Below are 6,991 nucleotides of genomic sequence, written 5' to 3'. Positions count from 1 at the left end.
TGATTTGTATAACACCGACCAATCATAAAGCTACTATTCAGATTGTCAGCACATTAACATAAAGCCCAGAAATTTATAATGGCCATAAAAATTTGCTCTAGCATGAAACATGATCTTGTGCCAAGAGAACATTTTAAAAAATAATTTAAAACACCACCACCTTATTTTATTATGAAAAGCTATCTGAAGAATGAAGTCCATGCTGTTAGGGTTTTTTAATTGGCTACCCTGCAGTCACTATTTTCATATAAAATGCCATAAAGATTTACAGTGGCCTGGCAGAGTGCTCAGGTAGAGAAGCTAGATTTAAAAGGGGCTGACAGCAATGGTTTCTTAGGTGGTGTCAAAAATACACTTGTTAAGAGCAATGAAAAAATACAAAGCCACCTAGCAGACTTTATCAACTTGCACTGCTATGGATTTTCAGAATTAATACATGTACATTACAGATATTCAACCAATGGGAGCTGTTGCAATCCATTGGGTAAATAATTAAAAGAAAAGCACAGGTATACATTACACCACCAACAGCTGTTGGCAACCCAGTGCCCAACCCTAATTATACATTAACTCAAACAGTTTACTCCCCAGTGTAACATCTCATGTGTTTGAGGCATTTGTTGTGTATATTAAACCTTAAACTTATAACCTGCCATTTAAAAAAAATAAGGTCCAGAATGTGGCATCAATCACCAACAAAACCTAGTTTCAAAAGTAAGGCTGCAGTCTTGCACTGGGGTGTGTGGGGAGCACCAGCCCTTGTGATATTTAAACTAGACTAGACCAAATGCACTGCAGAGAACACACTTGCAGTGGCAGGGAAGTAACCGGATGATCTAATATGTCTCCGACTTTTATGAGTCAGTGATGTTCATGGACATCGGATAAGCCGTTTCCTGTGCGGCCCCAATGACACAATAAAAGTGGGGAGTGGCCGTGCACCTTAGTCCCACAATTACACTGCAGCAGAGGCGGCAGCCACTCAGAATCCGATTCTGCCCGGATTTACAGGGCATGTTAGTCGGAGCTTCTAGGGGAAAAGGGGGGCGAGAGATCACAGACATTTCAGTGGTACCCCCACATCATCTGTTGTTGGGTTTCCAAAATTTGAACCCAAACCCCCCCCCCCCCCCATAATTGACATTTCAAAACGTGAAAACTGTTGATCAGCTCTAGTGGGACCCCACCGAGAACCCGGGGGCAGGGGAGTAAATCAGGGCGGTATCCGTCCCTTTGGAGAAGAAGCCAGTAAGCCTACAGCCGGCGAAAGAAGGAAGGTCTGGGGGAGCCCTTCGAGTGCCTTGCAGGCAGCTGCCCTGTGGCCAGGGGGAGCAGGTCTGGCTCCTGAGGTAAGGGTGCGTGTTAGGACTGCTCTAGCGTCTCCAGATATTAAAGATTAATCTTTAATTACAGATTACATCATGTGATGAAACCTCCAGGAATACCCAGAATTTAGCCCCCTAGTTACCTCTGGAATCTGCCCCAACAAAAAGTGTAAAGTTTAAAACGTGGTCACTAACGTTCATACATTCTGCAATCAAATAAAGACCAAACAAGGCTCAGTCCCCACTAAGCCGCAACACAGGGGCCACCCCCAGCCCTGGGGAGATAGATCGGCCCCCACGGGTCTGTGGGGTTGCAAACGCCTTTGCTTTGTGCTACCTTCGCTGCCCCGGAGACTTGCTGAGCTAGGCACGGGCGGGGGGACAAGCGGAGCCGGGGGAAGCAGCCAGCGGGGGCGGGGGGATCCTCACTCCGCACAGATCCGAGCGGGGCGGTGGCAGCAGCAGCCCCCCGCCCCTTGGCTGTTTCCGCCTCCCTCCCATTCATTCCCTCCGTCAGTCACTCGGCCCCGCGCCCCGGAGCAGCTGCGGTGGCGGCGCCGCTACAGCCCAGTGCCCTGGCGAGCCGCTTCCACCTGCCCGGCAGAGCGCAGGTACGAAGCGGAGCCAGCCGCCCCTTCCCCAGTGCAAGAGCCGCTGCCTCGCCCCTGCCCCGGGGCTCGGGCACAGGCGCGCTCGCTTCGGCCCCGAGATCCCGCCGCGCCGCGGGAGCTGGCCCCGCGCTCCGAAGGGGAGATTGGCGCGGCCGCCGACCCTCCCACGAGCAGCGGTATGTGGTGCCTCTCGGTGCGCTTGCAGCCGGGAGGGGGGAGGAACGCGAGGCGCTGCTGGGGATGCTGCTGGAGCTGAGATGGGGAACGGGGAGGGGAGGGATGAATAACCCCGGTGGGCGTGAGCCGTCTTTCTACGGGGGCGAAAGTGTAGCCGAGCCGCCTGAGCCTGGCGGCGGGGGGGGTTCTAGCCTGGGGAGACGAGCCTGCCCCCAAAGAATCCAAAGGCGGGTGAAAGCTCCTGTCGCAGGGAAATCCACCTGTTGCTGTACAAACCTACGGGAGGGTGAGCTAGTGGGACTCCTCGCCGTTCCCCGGCGCTCCCATGCAGCGGGCTTGGAGGTCAGTGTGCTTTTCAGTGATCTTTCTCCTGAGTTCAGTGCCTAAGGTTCGCTACCACGGATTCTGTTCCATGGGCTGGTTCTGTTTCCGAGCCTTTTTTTCTCAGCTTAGTGTGACCACTAGAGTCAATGTTTATAAGAGTCTCTGTAGAAAATCGTTTCTTTATAACCACATCAAAGAACCTTCAAGCAGAAGTCCCCCCCCCACCCCCAAACAATTACAGTACTGCATTCTTTTTCCACCTGATTAAACCTCAAGCTTCCTTCTGTGTTTCTAGAGGGAACAGAAATGGCTGACTTAGTATTGGCTTAAACCCCAGGGTTTTTCACTGGTAACATTTTAAAGATGTAAACTGTGTGTTTTGTTTGAAGCCACAGAAAAGAATTGAAATATTTTTCTTAACATGTTGACTGATACAAGCAAGCGATGGTTTGTTTTAATAAGTCATATTACAATGGTTACAGTCTATTTAATGGTGGTTGCACCTCCAGAGGTGAGAGACAGAGATCGCATATTTTTATTTTCTCTAACTAGAATTCTTCCTCTTGTGTAAAGTAGAACTTTGTGTTATGGAAGATTTGCATGTATTATTTTGACTTCCAAAATGGAAAAGGATGCATTAGTACAAACTGATTATCCCATGATGAAAACATTTGGAAAGGTGAGAGTAAACATCCTGACTCTTAAACTTGTAGTATGTTAAAAATCATGACTCACTTGATGTTCCAACAACTGCAACTTTGTCTAAAATATTTAGGGGGATAAAAATTGCATGATGTTGTGTCTTGATTAACAAAATAAGCCTGTTTACAAGTGAATTCGGAGACAACTGTGTCTCTGCTTGAAAAGGTCTCCAATTACCTTTCTCACATAAGATAATTAATAATAGGAGAAAAATACCAAGAAATGTTAATTAAAAAAATACAGAGATGAACCCTTAAGGGAAGCTAGATTAAATATTCAAATACACTTGGAATACATGCAATTTCTTAAATAAATGTACACTATCTCATTACCCATTCCAGAAAGGAATCTTTACCGGGGTGGCTCTATGTTTTTTGCTGCCCAAGCACGGCAGGCAGGCGGCTTTCGGCGGCACGCTTGCGGAAGATCCGCTGGTCATGCGGATTCGGCGGCGTGCCTGCGGGAGGTCCGCCAGTGCCGTGCCATTGGCATCCCCGCCGCCAAATTGCCGCCGAAGCCGCGGGACCAGCAGACCTCCTGCAGGCACGCCGCCGAAAGCCGCCTGCCTGCCACCCTCACAGCAACTGGCAGGCCGCCCCCTGCGGCTTGCTGCGGTGGTGCCTGGAGCTGCCTCTGATCTTCACTCAGCCCCTGTATAAATTACTCACCTCCACCTATAGCAGGGGTGGGCAAACTACGGCCCGCGGGCTGGAACCGGCTCACCAGCCGTTTTAATCTGGCCCTTAAGCTCCCGCTGGGGAGCGGGGTCTGGGGCTTGCCCCACTTCGGTGCTTCAGCTGGGGAGCAGTGTTGGGGGCCACTCCACACAGCTCCCGGAAGCAGCGGCATGTCCCCCTAATGACTCCTATGCATAGGAGCAGCCAGAGCTGCAGGGGTGCCGTCTGCAGACGGGACAGCACGCAGAGCCACCTGGCCGTGCCTCCGCATAGGAGCCAGAGTGGGGGATGTGCCACTGCTTCCGGGAGCCGCTTGAGGTAAGCACCACCCAGAGCCTGCACCCTTGAGGCACCCTCCCATGCCCCAAGCCCCTGTCCCAGCCCTGATCCCCCTTCAACCCTCCGAACCCCTCGATGCCAGCCTGGATCACCCTCCTGCACCCCAAACCCCTCATCCCCAGTCCAACCCGAGTCTGCACCCCCAGCCTGAGCCTTCACCTCCCCAGCCCAGAGCCCCCTCCTGCACCCTGAACTTCTCATTTTTGGCTCCACCCCAGAGCCCACACCCCCAGCCAGAGCCCTCACCCCCTGCCGCACCCCAATCCCAGTTTCATGAGCGTTCATGGCCTGCCATACAATTTCTATACCGAGATGTGGCCCTTGGGCCAAAAAGTTTGCCCACCCCGGCCTATAGACTAGAAACCCTCTCCTCCCGCCCCTTTTCCCCCACCCCCTAGAATTAGGCTACTAATTCTCCACTGGCCCATATACTCATTTTTATTAGCTAACAACAACATCTTGCCTCTTACTCTTCATATACAGGCAAGAGTCCCTACTGGCCTGCATCCAACTCATAACTATGATCAAGTGATCGCTGGATATCACATCTTGTTCTCCATAGACAGCCCCAAACATGTATGCCTTAATAAGTGATAGGCTTGATAGTCTAATTCTATACTCTCTTACTGATTTCACTGGAATGTGGTGGGGGAGATGTCTTTGTTTATATTTTTTCTCTCTGTATTGTAAAAGGTACTTAGGATTCTAAGGGTGTTTGTAAAGGAAAATCATGCCTCACCAATGTACTAGAATTCTTTGAGGGGATCAACAAGCATGTGGACAAAGGGGATCCAGTGGACATAGTGTACTTAGATTTTCAGAAAGCCTTTGGTGATGGACCTTGCCAAAGGTTCTTAAGCAAAGTAAGCTGTCATGGGATAAGAGGGAAGGTCCTCTAGTGGATTGGTAACTGGCTAAAGGATAGGAAACAAAGGGTAGGAATAAATGGTCAGTTTTCAGACTGGAGAGAGGTAAATAGTGGTGTCCCCAGGGGTCTGTACTGGGACCAGTCCTATTCAACATACTCATAAATGATCTGGAAAAAGGGGTAAACAGTGAGGTGGCAAAATTTGCAGATGATACAAAATAACTCAAGATAGTTAAGTCCTAAGTAGACTGTGAAGAGCTACAAAAGATCTCTCAAAACTGGGGCACGATAACAAAATGGCAGATGAAATTCAATGTTAATAAATGCAAAGTAATGCTTATTAGAAAACATAATCCCAACTATATATATAAAATGATGAGGTCTGAATTAGCTGTTACCACTCGAGAGAGATCTTGGAGTCATTGTGGATAGTTCTCTGAAAACATCTACTCAGCGTGCAGTGGCAGTCAAAAAAGTGAACAGAATGCTGGGAATCATTAAGAAAGGGATAGATAATAAGACAGAAAATATCATATTGCCTCTATATAAATCCATGGTACGCCCACATCTTGAATACGGCGTGCAGATATGGTTGCCCCATCTCAAAAAAGATATATTGGAAAAGGTTCAGAAATGGCAACAAAAATGATTGGGGCTGTGGAATGACTGTGGAGAAAGTAAACAAGTTGTTATTTACTTCTTCTTATAACACAAGAACTGGGGTCACCAAATGAAGTTAGTAGGCAGCAGGTTTAGAACAAACAAAAGGAAGTATTTCTTCCACAATGCACCAGTCAACCTGTTGAACTCTTTGCCAGAGGATGTTGTGAAGGCCAAGACTATAACAGGATTCAAAAAAGAACTAGATAAGTTCATGGAGGATACGTCCATCAATGGCTATTAGCCAGGATGGGCAGGGATGCCCTAGCCTCTATTTGGCAGAAGCAGGGAATGAGCGACAGGGAAAGGATCACTTAATGATTACCTGTTCTGTTCATTCCTTCTGGGGTACCTGACATCGGCCACTGTCAGAAGACAGGATACTGGGCTAGATGGACCTTTGGTTTGACCCAGTATGGCCATTCTTATGTTAAGAGTGAGTAGTGTTTGGATGGGTAGGTGGCTGAAAATGTTTTGCTTGAACCAATTGTCTGTCAAAAATTATCTCTATTGATGTACTGATCTTGGTAAAGTATCAGTTACACATTCTAGAGCAGGGGTGGGCAAAATGTGGGCTGGATCTGGCCCCCTCAGGGCTTTGGATCCAGCCCACGGGGTTGCCACCCCTGTGGCGCCGCAGGCCCTGCGCCGCTCCTAGAAGCGGCCTGCACCACATCCCTGCAGCTCCTGGGGGAGGAGGGGCAGAGGGCTGTGCACACTGCCCTTGCCGGTGGGTACCTCCCCGAAGGTCCCATTGGCCATGAAGCGCGGCCAATGGGAGCTTTTGGGAGGTACCCACAGGCAAGGACCACGCGCGCAGCCCTCTGCCCCCCCTTCCCCCAGGGGCTGCAGGGACATGGTGCTGGCGACTTCCCAAAGCCTGCCCTGGCCCCAGTGCGCACCGCTGCCACCCCGGAGCTGCTCCAGGTAAGCGGCGCTGGGCCGGAACCCGAACCCCTCCTGCACCCCACCCCCCAACTCCCTGCCTTGAGCCCCCTGCCGCACTCCTCCTGCACCCCAACTCCCTGCCCTGAGCCCCCTGCCTGCACCCCAACCCCCTGCCACACCTTGCACCCTTCCTGCACCCCATCCCCATGCCCTGAGCCCCTTCCTGCACACCGCACTCCCTCCCGCATCCCAATACCCTGCCCCAGCCCTACATTCATGGCCCTGCTAGCAATTTCCCCACCCAGATGTGGCCCTCGGGCCAAAAAGTTTGCCCACCCTTGTTCTAGAGGGTTGGATTCTAGGCTGTTTTACACCCCCATCAGTGGTTCTCCATTTTCATTATGGAGTCCCAAAGATTTC

General features: G+C 50.5%; 1 protein-coding gene across 6 annotated transcripts in view; it reads left to right on the top strand.

The window, feature by feature from the left end:
* Positions 1-1,830: 1,830 nt before the first annotated feature.
* The window catches only part of PLEKHG4B (pleckstrin homology and RhoGEF domain containing G4B), a 199,072-nt gene continuing 193,911 nt past the window's right edge, over positions 1,831-6,991 (top strand). For 2 of the 6 annotated variants that reach the window (XM_065584053.1, XM_065584048.1), the window contains exon 1: positions 1,973-2,112. The gene's annotated coding sequence lies outside the window, so the exon portion shown is untranslated. Of the gene's footprint in view, positions 2,113-6,991 lie in introns of all 6 variants that reach the window. The other 4 variants (XM_042842053.2, XM_065584056.1, XM_065584050.1 and 1 more) reach the window with 4 other exon arrangements.

This window comes from Chrysemys picta, chromosome 2 (assembly GCF_011386835.1).
Source record: "Chrysemys picta bellii isolate R12L10 chromosome 2, ASM1138683v2, whole genome shotgun sequence".
Classification (NCBI taxonomy): domain Eukaryota; kingdom Metazoa; phylum Chordata; order Testudines; family Emydidae; genus Chrysemys; species Chrysemys picta.
This window is presented reverse-complemented; position numbering and strand designations above follow the sequence as displayed.